General features: G+C 39.2%; 1 long non-coding RNA gene across 1 annotated transcript in view; it reads right to left on the reverse strand.

The window, feature by feature from the left end:
* LOC150088217 (uncharacterized) overlaps positions 1-9,086 on the reverse strand; it is a 54,369-nt gene extending 45,283 nt beyond the window's left edge. Inside the window, exon 1 of the long non-coding RNA XR_016546784.1 lies at positions 8,838-9,086. This is a non-coding gene — a long non-coding RNA (uncharacterized LOC150088217). The remainder of the gene's footprint in view (positions 1-8,837) is intronic.
* Between the last annotated feature and the right edge of the window lie 4,402 nt (positions 9,087-13,488).

Genomic DNA, 13,488 nt, shown 5'->3' on the forward strand with positions numbered 1-13,488 from the left:
GGAAAGTGGAAAGCAATGTGCTATCATCAGCAAAACTATGCATAGGATTTCCAGTCAATGGAAGAAGGTCATTAATATACATCGGAAAAGAGTGAGGGAAAGAATTGAACCTGGGGGGGGGGGAGACACCAGCATTAGTGGAGAAGTTAGAAGACAGCGCCATCTACCATCACCCTCAGTGAGCGATCAGAGAGAAAACTGGATAACCATTTTAAAAAAAAAACAGTTGCCAAACCATAAGATGGAAGTTTCTTTAGAAGACCTTTATGCCAAACACGATCGAAATCCTTTGAGCTATCAAGAGCAACTACTTGTGGTTCACCGAACCTTTCCATTAAATTAGTCTATTAATGGGTAAATAAGCCAGAATATCACCAGTAGATCGACACTGACGGAATTCATAACGGCAATCGTTCGTCAGACGGAAAGTTTTAGGTAGTTTAAGAGTTGTCAGTTAATTGAGTTCTCCATTCCTTTAGAAAGAGTAGAAGTACTTGCAATGGGATGATAACTGGATGCGAGGGATTTGTCACCCTTTTTTGTAACTGGCTGGATATAAGCAAATTTCCAAGCAGAAGGAAAAATACCTTTGGAATAAGAAAGTGAAAAAAGGCGACAAAGAACAGGAGTAAGCTCAGGAGCGCAGGTTTTGAGACCAAGTGGAGAAATGCCATCAGGGCCTGGAGCTTTCTTAGCGTCGAGATTCTTCAGAATCCTTCTGACATCCTTTTGACGGAAAACCACAGGAGGCATTGAATGGAGCGTGCTGGGAATGGTGGGAGGTGTTTTACCAAGATCCTTAATGCATGAGTTGGAAGAAAAATGGGATGCTAGCAGGTCAGCTTTATCCTTGGCTGAAGTGACAACAGAACCGTCTGGTTTGGACAGAGGTGGGAGCAGAGATGGGCAAAAGTTGCGGCGAATAGCTCTGGCAAGAGAGCAGAATGCTCGGCTACCATTAGGGCAAGAAAAAAAGTTTCCTAATCTTAGCCTGTTCAAAATCTAGTTTGGACTGATTAATAACTGCTGTACACTTGTTGCCTTCTCTGGTGTAGGCAGAAAATGAAACTGAAGAATTGGAAACAAGCCAATTATCATATGCAGCATTCTTTTCTTGAAGAGCCTTAGCACATTTATTGGAAAACCAAGGTTTAGATAAAGGACAAGATTTTAAGGTGGAGTGTGGAATAAAGGATTCCATTTCTACAAGAATAATTTCACTGACACGATCTGAACAAACGTTGACATCAGAAGTTTTGAAACAGTAATCCCACCAAGAGAAAGAAGAAAAGAAATCTCGCAGGTAAACCCATTCTGCATTCTTTTAATGCCAAACAACACGAGGTTGGGAATAGCCATGAAATAAAGGCTCCATTGAAAAAGAGACAATCGCCAAGTTGTGATCTGAGGTGCCTAATGGACCACTCACTTCGACCGTATACTTAGAAGGGTTGTTTGTGAGAAAAAGATCAAGGGTGTTAGCTGCAGAGGTAAGATTGTCCGGTATTCTGGTTGGTATATTAACAATCTGTGCAAGGTTATTGGTAATTGCAAAAGCCTCAGCATCACGACCAGCTGGGTCTGTGTGACTAGAAAACGGAAGCCAGCTGGAGTTGTGAACATTAAAATCACCAACGAAAATTACCTCACTGTTAGGAAAGTTGAACTGGAAAAGTCAAGTTGCAAAGAGAGGAAGTCAAAGGGTTCCAAGTGATTAGTGGATTGGGGGAACGGTAGAGACAACAGATGAATTTGACAGAACGAGGTAGAGAGATTTTAAGCCAGAGAAGAATGAAAAGAGGAGATGCAAAATTACAAAGTCTCTGACAGGAAATATCGCAACGGACATATGCACAAGTACCACCTTTGAGGCGAAAGGAATCATACAGCGCATAATTTGAGAAACTGGGTTCAGCAGTGGTTGAATCAACCGATAATTGAGACTATCAGAAAAAGTGGAAATGGACATCTCTGGAGACTAAACATAGGTGCCACTACTTCAAGCCTCCAATAAGCAAAGTGGTGGAATTGCACTGGTAGATGAGAGTCATCTACCACCTAGTATTGCCTGATAACACAGAGGGGCGGCATTCCTCCATGTGGTGTGGGCGCCACACCTCGACCCCTGTTTGCTTTGGTTTACACCTGGGTGTTCACCCACAGTGTGCTTGCGCATGGGAATTATACCCAGGATTACTAACAGTCCCACCATTGTGAAGGTGCAAGCCGAGGATCTGGCTTTCACAGACCGTCCGGATTTCACCAAAATTAGGTCCACTTGACTTGAGTATCAAGCGAATATTAGTTTCATCAGCGTTTTAGACTCCCAGGTAGCAAGCACAGCTTGTCTGGCATATCTGAGAAAATGTCTGCGACAGCCTTAAGGACCAAACAGATTCGCGACGTTATTAAATCTGAAGACAACGATAAATGCGGTAATATTCCTCCAACATCAGAGATAGGGACACTTACATTGGAGGTGGATCGGAATAATGATCGACGGTGACACCCATCTTCATGTCTTTTATAGGTATACCATAACAGCGCAGAGGTACAACGCAACTGAAAGGTACCTGCACTGTAATTGCAGGAAACAGATACTCTTCTCTATTTGCGACTTTTTAGGGCTGCGGTTACCACAGATTTTCTTTTCATGCACGACAACGCCATTGCACATAGAGAACAGTTGGTGGAGGATTATCTTGAAACAAGATATCCGACTGCCGTGACCAGAACGATCACTAGACTTAAATCCAATGGAAGTTGTGTGGAACGCCTTTGGGCGTCGCATTGTATGCCGACAGCCAAAACCTCGGTCACTTGGCGAACTTAGTTTTTTCTTTGTTTCTTCTGATGTTTTTCATTGACAGTATTTGTTTGATAGTATAATTAACAGTAGAAGGATGGGATTAAATCACATTGAGCCAATTGATGACCACGGTTTAACTATTGATGACTCTATTCAGGTTGCTGACAAATTGGATTACTATTTTGCATCTACATTCACACATAAGGAATTCTTTAGGGAAGGAGATTCCAGAAGTTGAAAAAACTCTAATGAAGAGCTAAATGGCATTGTAATAACTGAAAGGAAAGTGGAGGAGAAATTGTTCAGGATGGACATAAAAAAGTCACCTGGGCCAGATGGAATCTATCCAATTATATTAAGGGAGGCAGCAAAGGAGGTAAGTAAACTCTTAGCCATAACTATGAGAGCATCCTTGGGTTCGGGGGAGGTCCTTATGGACTGTAGAAGTGCGAATATGTATTCTAAATTCATGAAGGGTAGGAGGAATCAAAAGGCGACATGGGTGATTACAGATCTGTTAGCTGAATGTCTATTCCAGGAAAAATAATGGAATCACTGGTTAAAGAAGTAATGCATGACCATTTTGACAGGCATGCAATTATACTGCAATCACAGCATGAATCTGTCAATGTGCAATCTTATCTAACCTATCTGATAGGTAACTATGACCAAGTAACTGGATGCACAAAATAATTTTGACATCACACTTGGATTTCCGGAACGTTTTTGATTCTAATGCACATAAAAGACTGCTGTACAAACTGGAGCAAAGTAACATTAATGGCAAGTTATTGCTATGGATAAACGGATGGTTGAATGGCTCGAGTTTCCCCAAGGTTCGATGCTGAGCCCATTCTTGTATTCTATATTCATCAATGATATTGATGAAGGTATATCAGGCTTAATGTCTAAGTGTGCAGATGATACAAAAGTTGGCAGGGTGGTTAACGACAGTCATCAAGGTGAGGTACTGCAACAAGATCTAGGTAAATTGGGTCGATGGGCTATTTTCAACTGTGTGCCACTACACTCAAGGTAGTGGAAAATGAAAAAGACCTGGGGGATAATTGTGAAGTCAGATATGAAATTCTCTGAGCAGTGCAGACATGCCACCAGTTACCCTCATAGGATTTTTTCAATGATATACAGAACCTGTTAGCAGGGATAAGGAGGTGATTATCCTTTTGTATAAGGACATGGTTAGGCTACATCTTGAATATCCCTTTGTATAAGGACATAGTTAGGCCACATCTTGAATACTTTATACAGGTCTGGAGGCCTCACTTTAGAAAGGCTGTAGATCTGCTGTACCGGGTGCAGAGGAGGGGAACCGGACTGATGACGGGAACAAAAGGGTGCTCTTACCTAGAAAGGATTCAGTTCTGCAAACTGCAGCGTCTTGAGATCAGGCACCTGCGGGAAGATCTGACCAAAGTGTTTAAAGCCTTGAATGGTTTGAGTAAGCTGAATGTTAATGGTATTCTTTCACTTGCTGAGACTACATACATGAGGGTACATAAATTCAAGTTGAGGAAGGATGGTTGCTGCTGCTGTTGGAGGTTTTACGGCGCAATGGCAGCCAATGCGCCAAACTATGGTAGGAAGGATGGCTGCAGGATAGATGTATGGAGGTTTGCCTTCAGCCAGCGGGTGATTGTTGGAACAAGCATCCATCTGTTGTTGTAAAAGTGAATGGGTTCAATAAATTTATTCAGGATCATTTGGATCGAACTGAAATTCTCAAGGCTACTCAGCATGGTTTTGTAAAGGGAAAATCATGTTTAACAAATCTGGTTAGCTATTTCGAAAGGGTCACTCACGAGCTGGATTTAGGGAATAATTTCAACATTGTTTATTTAGATTTCAGCAAAGCTTTTGACTCAGTCCCACATGAGCGGTTGCTTTATAAGCTGGAACAGGTTGGAATCACTGGGAAAATCTTTAGATGGATAGAAGGATGGCTTCAGGGCAGGAGGCAGAGTGTTGTGATAAATGACTGTTCCTCAGATTGGGTTGATGTAAGAAGTGGGGTTCCCCAAGGATCAGTATTAGGGCCACTGTTGTTTTTAATTTTCATAAACGACATTGATGAAGGGACAGAGGGCGTGATGTCTAAATTTGCAGATTATGTTAAAATTGGTAGAGCAGTTAATGATCACTGTCAAGCTGAGCTTCTTCAGAGAGACCTAGATAGACTTCAGGAATGGCCAGAAAAATGGCAGCTGTGCTTTAATACAACAAAGGTATTACACCTGGGAAACAGTGATCCCAAAAAAACTTATTCACTTGGTGGAATTCAACTAAACCCAGTACTGGAGGAAAGGGACTTGGGTGTCCCTTTCCTCCAGTACTGGGTTTAGGCAAGGAAGGCCCATGGTGTCCTATCGATGATCTATCGAACTTTTGCAAGTAGAGATAGGGACGTGATAATCCCATTATACTGTATAAGGCTTATGTTAGACCACACTTGGAATACTGTGTTCAAGTATGGAGACCGCACCTAAAGAAAGACATCGAGCTTCTTGAAAGGGTGCAAAGAAGGGTAACTCGCCTGGTGAGATCGGCAAAAGGGCGTCCTTATGAAGAAAGACTTCGAATATGTGGGTTGCAGAGTTTGGAAACTAGACACCTGAGAGGAGATTTGATTGAGGTGTATAAGGCTGTGAGGCCTCAGTAAAATGAATGAGGACAGAATTTAAGGTTATAAATGATGCTAGAACTAGGGGACATAAATTCAAGTTACGGGGGAAATGTTTAGATTGGACTGCAGGAAGTTTTATTTTAGCCAGCGAATTATAAATTACTGGAATAAGTTGCCTTCATGGGTGGTAGAGGCCGACAGTTTGGGGAAATTCAAAGGTCATCTGGATAGTACTTTCGGGTAAGGGAAGCCCATAGGATGATAGGTTTAATTTCCTTTTTATTTATTTTTTATTTTATATTTATTATTTATTTATTAATTATTATTATTTAGTTATTTATTTTATTTTTTGTTTTATCATTGTTTTGTTCGGATTTTTTTTTTTTTTTTTTTTTTTGGCTGGTGCAGCATAAGCCATAGGCTTTCTTGCACCATGCGGCCGTTACTAATACTAAATGCTAATACTAAATTCAAGGGAGAACTAGACAAATTCTTGGAGGGTACGGTGTGTGAACTGTGTGTGTGTGTGTGTGTGTGTGTGTGTGTGGTTTTTTTTTTTTTTTTCTTTTCTTTTTTTTTGGCTGATGCTATATAAACTTGATTTCTTGCATCATTTGCCATTACTACTACTACCATCGCAGCAAAATTTATCCCAATTTTCACCTGCTTCATCGCAAACTGCAATATAAATCAGATTTAACAAAATTTTAACATTATTCAAAATGGATGGATAAGTTTTTAAAAAGAAACCGAAACGAACATAATGAGGGGAAAAAATGATGCATTAACACTATCTTAGCAGTCGTCTGATTTAGACGTTTCAAATTAAAAGAAACAAAAAATTAAAAAGTAAGCATTTCAATCCTCTTGGGGAATATGATTATTTGGTAATAATGGATCTGGTGTTATTTGCTTATTATATCAGCTGTTTGGCTGGCTATCGGAAGTGGGATTGTGAAAGACATTACCAAACATGCCATAGGAATTTTCATAAAGCTTTTCCCAAATTTAGTGATATTAGAAGCTAAACTTCAAGAATGAAAAAAGAAACTTGAAAGACGGAAAAATATTTTAAATTTAGGTGAAGCTAACAGTAGTAAAGTCTCGGCGAATGAAGTCTCATTTATTTTATCAAATATAATTGCAAAGAATTCATCGCTTTACAGTAATGGTGAAATAATAAAAAACTGGGCAGTGTCATCATTAGAAGTGCTTGCTAGCATCTTTACCAGAAAAACAGAAAGCTATCTTGATTAGCTCAGCCAAAAATATTCCTTTGAGTAATGACACAGTTTCAAATAGAGTTCATAAAATGGCAGATGTAACATTCAATGAATTATTAGGTAGAATCGAAAGTTGTGTATTTTTTTTTTCACTGGCACTTGATGAGTCGACTGATGTTTCGGGAATATCACAATTCATGCTTTGTTCGTTTGATTCAACATGATAGCAGTTGTGAAGAACATTTTTTGGCTATTTTGCCGCTTACTGGTCACACAACTGGAAGAGATGTATATGACGCACTTATGACATTCCTCACAGTGCAAAAAACTGATCTGAGTAAACCTGTATCAATTATTACCGTGCGCCTTTCATAATAGGTAAAAACAAAGGCCTTATTGCTTATCTTAACAGAGGTGAAAGGATACCTAATTTTGTGCATTATCACTGATTCATATTGAGGTCTTGCGTTCACGAATGAAAAATCAATCACGAATGGAAAGGCGCTCTCTAGAATTTGGGTGGTCTTTAAAGAAGTAAAAGCTTTTCTAATAGAAAGCTATAAAGAAAACCTTTTTAATGAAATTTTTACTGAAGATTTCAAGATTAGACTTTCATTCATGGTTGACATCTTTAGCCATTTAAATGAGTAAAATTTGAGGCTACGGGGAAAAGATAAATTTGTGGTAGTTTTATATGAGGTGATTATTGCATTTGATAAAAAACTTCAAGTGTTTCAGAATCAAGTTTTAAAAGGAAATTTGCTTCATTTTCCTACTCTTGAAAAATGTCCGGAGGAAACTGCTGGGGAGTGCCCATCGTTTGTAATAATGTAATCCAAGACCTTAGTGACAATTCCAAGAAAGACTTGAATACTTGAAAGAGCACCTCCTAGAATTTGAATTACCGAGTTAGAACTTGTTGATATGTAGTCATCTTTAGCTCTGAAATGTCTTTTCCAACATAAGACTATTTTAAAATTCTGGGATTCTTCCGACTGCAAAAAATGTTCCTTTATTACAAAGAGAAGCGTTCAAAGTACTTTCTATGTTTGGATCAACACACACGTGTGCAAGTGCTTTTCAATAATGAAAAATATCAAAAACAAAACAAAAAAGACAATATCGTGACATCACATTTGAAAGAAAATCTGCGACTATCTCTTCATAATGGCGAAATTAATTTCAAACTTTTGGCATCTCTTCAAAGTTAAGGTTCACATTGATAAGGTAATAAATATTAGCGCCCAAAAATTTTAACTGAGAAATATAATTCTTGTATGTGTAATACGGCTAAAAAATAATTAAAAAATGCATTTTTAATCTTTAAGCAAAAAAAAATTATATTTTAATATATGGCACTCGCACGTATTGTAAGCTGCAAAATCTTAAAGCAAAAGGTTAAAAACTCCTGCTCTATTCAGAGAATAAAATTTCTTAAGATAAAAAGTACTGTATACTCCGGGCTATATTGTATGGTATATCTTCTGCTTTTTTTTTCTGAGAAAATAGCGAAAACTCGCTTCTGATTTTTGTTTTTAAGCATACGACTTTTTTTTTTTTTTTTTTTTTTTACAAGTACAGCCTCAGTGTACCCTGGTATGGCTATATAGGTTTACAGTTATCATCATTTGCTGTGAAGTGAACTAGGCCTCAACTTCTGTACTGCCACAGTTACAAATTTTGAAATTAATGCCTGTTTCTTGAACAATTTTATATGGAAACCGAATGCAATCTTAATAAATGGATCGGGCTATATCCATTTTGTTTGCATTGTTAAATAAAAGTTAAATTATAGAAGAATTATTGAAATAAAAAAAAATTAAGTTATAAAGTGACTTGTAGTGGACTTGACAGCTGTTCTGGTGTTTAGCACACTAAACAAAAGCAAACATTTTTTTTTTTTTTTAAGTATTTTTTCAGCTACACGAAATGAAAAGTTCACTTGGAAATAAAGTGTCACGGCACTGCTTAGAAAGAAGTTATGAATTTATATTATTATTTATTAGTTTATAAAGAATTTTTTAAAGAATCTTTGCATATTCTTGGAAGTAATACTAATTCATATCACGGTTCCATATGAAATAGTACTTAAAATAGGCTTTTTAAATTATTGTGAACTGCATCAAACTGAAATATTTTATAGATGATGATATACATGACTTACGTTTTGATTTTTTAACGTGCACCTTGCAGGTTCTCCGAAGAGGTTGGAAGAAAATTTCCTGTTGTTATCCAGAACAAACATTTATAACTGAGAGTACACTATTTCGAATCCGGAAAAGTTTTACTTTCTTTTCATTTACCTCTCTTAATTGCTCCTTTATTTCAGTTTCTCCCTTAACTTTTCATGTGAATACACAGCCCTTTCTTCAGCAACAAACATTGAAACGGCGTGGCGAAACCGTGTATTGAGTCACTGAAGAGAGAGAGAGAGAGGGTGAGAAATCATTTAATAAGAGATTTCAGCGCCCTCTATTCGAAAGAACCTGCGTGCAATCGCGTGCGTCTTACAATTGAAAGCGGAGAACAAATTGTGGATTACCCAGATCAGTGGTCGGCAGTCTTTGAAGGCCACAATGACCAATCCTTCACGTTCCAAAATATTTGCTTAGCGCCACTGGCATACAGAAGAGACTTTAAATTCGCGATGATACGTGGAAAGTGACGGTGGCGCATCTCTACGATTTTTCATAGCACGTCGAGAGAATTCAAAAATACATATATAACAAATAAATACATTGAAGTGTTAAAATTACATTTTAAAAACAATTTCTAAAGAAATTATTGAAGATTCTCATAACGAGAGAAAAAGTTGATTCAATAAGGAAAATAAAGTAATTTTGCTTTAGCTGTGGGTGTTCAATATTTTTCCGAAATTGTTTTTAAAAGATATGTACTTTTTAAGTCGAACAGATGTTTTCATACAAGGAACCAGAATGACTAAAGGTAGATGGCAATTGATGCCATCGAGATAAAGCCAGTTGAGAACAGTGACCACAGATATACACTCAGTGATCACTGAATTATGACAACCCTATCTCTAATAAACTATGCAGCATATCTCGCATTATAAAAAGCAGAATAACTTCGTACGTTACAGCAGTGGTAAGTTGGATCTGGTCGTGCAAGTCAAAATGATAAAGTTGCAGTTATGGGACGTAGTAAAGATATCACGGAGTTTCAAAAGAGAATGGATCATAGAGGTTCGTGCGTCGGATGCTTCCATATCGGAAACGGCACGTCTTGTCGGTTGCTCACCGCCGACAGTGGTTAAGGTGTGCATAGAATGGTGTTGAACGGGTCAAACCACCGACAGAACTGTAAAGGATTACACAAGATCCATGTTCGTGGTGAGCGGAGGGTGCAGCGCGTTGTACGGGCTCAACGTCAGGTCACTATGCGACAGCTGACATCGCAATACAATATGAGGAATGCAAGAACAATATCCCAAATGATGATGATGCGCCATACAGTCAGACGTATGGGTTTCCACAGCAGATGACCCAAGAGATATTCCTGCACATCGCTGATTATCGTCTACAATGAATGCTGCAGTGTCAACAACACGGTGGTTGGACACTGGAGGACTAGAAACAAGTGTGCTGGTCGGATGTGTCGAAATAATTGGTAAAACATGCCGAAGGACAGTGCGTGGCGCAAGCAATACGAGTCCAATGACTCATCGTGAATGGGATCATTATCCAGGTGGATGGCGGTGATTGCTTAATATGGGGCATGTTTGCTGGTAAGAACTAGGATCCCTATACGTATGGACCAACCTTTCACCGGTGAAGTCTACTGGAAGCTCTCAGGAGACCATGTGCACCCTGCCATGTTGTATTTTTTCATGGACAGACATGGAATCTTTGAAGAAGATAATGCGCCGCGTCATCGGTCCCATGTATTAGGAATTTGCAGATAAAAGAACCACTAGGTGGCAGTTGATCACAGTGTACTGACGTGGGATTTACTTAAAGATTTAATTACCATCAGGGGTAAAGGAAAGGGTTTTTGCTTCCGTAAAGGCGAGTACAGTGGTCTCCGACAGTTTTTAAATTCTGTACAGTGGGATCAATTGACGATGTTACCAACAGTAAATTCTAAGTGGGAAGCAATCAAGGAATTAATCGTGGATGCTACTAAAAGTTTCATACCTATTAAGAAATATTTTTCAAGATGTAGGCCTAAATGGTTGTCAAATGAATTAATGAGACTCGTAACAGAGAAGAAAAATGCATGGGATGCATATAAATTATCAAGCGACTCAGAAGCCTATGGCAGATATAAGTTAATCTGTAATCAGGTCACAAAGGAGGTCCGGCAGGCGAAGGCAGATTACGAGAAATCCTTGGCAAAAGATGCTAAGAAAAACAGCAAGGATTTCTTTACTTATATAAACTCTAAAAGGAAGGGGATTAATCTGATTGGTCCACTTGACATCGATGGTTCGACTGTTGATGATCCTGCTCAGATAGCAAACAAACTGAATGAGTATTTTGCATCTACATTCACACGTGAGGAATTATTATGGTTTGAAAATGGCAGAAGGTTATCAAATTGTAGCAGGATACTTAATGATTTTGTAATAACTGAGAGCAAAGTGGAAGAGAAACTGTTGAAGTTAAACGTAAGAAAAGCACCTGGGGTGGATGGGATCTATCCAGTTATATTAAAGGAGGCGGCAAAGCAACTAAGTAAACCCTTAGCCATAATTATGAGAGCATCCTTGGACTCAGGGGAGGTTCCCAAGGACTGGAGATGTGCAAATGTATCCCCAATTCACAAAGGGGGATCGAAGGGTGACACGAGTAATTACAGACCAGTTAGTTTAACTTCTGTTCCGGGTAAAATAATGGAGTCGCTGGTTAAAGATGCATTGCAGGATCATCTAGACAAGACTGCAGCAATAATTCAGACACAGTATGGGTTTGTTAAGGGAAAGTCTTGTCTGACAAATCTGATAGGATATTATGATGTGGTTACAAAGGAACTGGATGCAAAAAATAATTTGGTATCATATATTTGGATTTCAGGAAAGCTTTTGACACTGTTGCGCATGAAAGACTATTGTACAAATTGGAGCAGAATGGTATTAAGGGTAAGTTGCTACAATGGATAAAAGGATGGTTAAGTGGGAGAAGACAGAGGGTGGTAATCAATGGCTGCTGCTCTTCGTGGACTAATGTTATTAGTGGAGTCCCACAGGGTTCGGTGTTGGGTCCACTGTTGTTTTGTATATTTATCAATGATATTGATGAAGGTATATCAGGCTTAATGTCGAAGTTTGCAGATGATACAAAGGTTGGCAGGGTTGTTATTGACAGTAATGGCAGTGTGCTACTGCAACAGGATCTAGATAATTTGGGCAGATGGGCTAAGAAGTGGCAACTGAAGTTTAACCTTTACAAATGCAAAGTACTGCATATGGGTAGAAGTAACCCCAGAGAAACGTACCAACTGTGTGGTACTACACTTAAGGTGGTAGAAAATGAAAAAGACCTGGGAGTAATTGTGCAGGCAGATATGAAGTTTTCTGAGCAATGCAGACAGGCTGCCAGGGCAGGTCATGGGGTTTTGTCAATGAATAGGAATTTTGCTAGCAGGGAAAAGGAGGTGATTATCCCTCTGTATAAGGCAATGGGCAGGCCACGCCTTGAGTACTGCGTAAAGGTCTGGAGGCCTCATTTTAGGAAGGATGTAGATTTACTTGAGCGTGTACAGAGAAGGGCAACAAGATTGGTGAGGGGAATGAAGGGATCCTCTTATCAAGAGAGGCTTAAGTTTTGCAAATTGCAGTGGCTGGAGACTAGGCACCTGCGCGGTGATCTGATTGAGGTGTATAAGGCCTTGAATAGGTTCAGCACGCTGAATTCTGATGGGATCTTTCCACTTGTTCAGATTACGAACCTAAGGGGGCATAAATTCAAATTAAGAAAGGACAGATGTAGAATAGATGTGCGTAAATTTGCCTTTAGCCAGCGGGTGGTTAATTGCTGGAACAAACTTCCATCTGTCGTTGTGAAAGTTGATAGGTTGAATAAATTTAAGGAGGAACTGGACAGGCATTTGGAGGGAATGGTGTGATTTTTTTTTTTTTTTTTTTTGGCTGATGCTGCATAAGCTCATACATTTGCTCTCTTGCATCGCATGCCACTACTACTACTACTACTACTGTGCATGAGCGTTTGAGGAACATAGCGAAGATATCACCCATATTAAATAGACTCCAAATTCGTCGACCTCAATCCAATTGAACACTTATGGGATGTTTTAGAACGGGAAGTGAGGCCTATTTTCCGACACTGAAAAGCCTTGCATGGGTGCAGATCCTTACGGACGTCTTCAGATATTTAGTGGAGTCAATGCCTAAGCGAATAGCGGCTGTTACCTGTGTGAACTGTGGTCGAACAGGGTATTCGGTAGGTGGCCACAATTCAGTGATCACTGTATATTATTATTAGCCATATGGTGCAAGGAAGCCTGAGGCTTATGCTGCACCAGGAAAATGAAAATTTCTGAATTACCCAGAGAGAGAGAGAGAGAGAGAGAGAGAGAGAGAGAAGGGAATCACACTCAGGATCGTGGGTGTGCCAAGCCATACTCACCAGATGTGAGTCCCGGGGGTATATTATGGAAAAGACACTCATTCATTCCATCGCTCTGTGACTAGCGGTGCGGTGTCGCTGACTTACAAGAGGAAAGAACAGAACACGCGAAAAAGCACACACGTGAAATGCTCCAGCACTGGTTGAGAAGATGATACAAAATGTTTTCGTAGAACTATAAATAAAATTACAAATAATAATATTTATGAA

This window comes from Mastigoproctus giganteus, chromosome 3 (assembly GCF_048544385.1).
Source record: "Mastigoproctus giganteus isolate SK-2022 chromosome 3, ASM4854438v1, whole genome shotgun sequence".
NCBI classification, from domain to species: Eukaryota; Metazoa; Arthropoda; class Arachnida; order Uropygi; family Thelyphonidae; genus Mastigoproctus; species Mastigoproctus giganteus.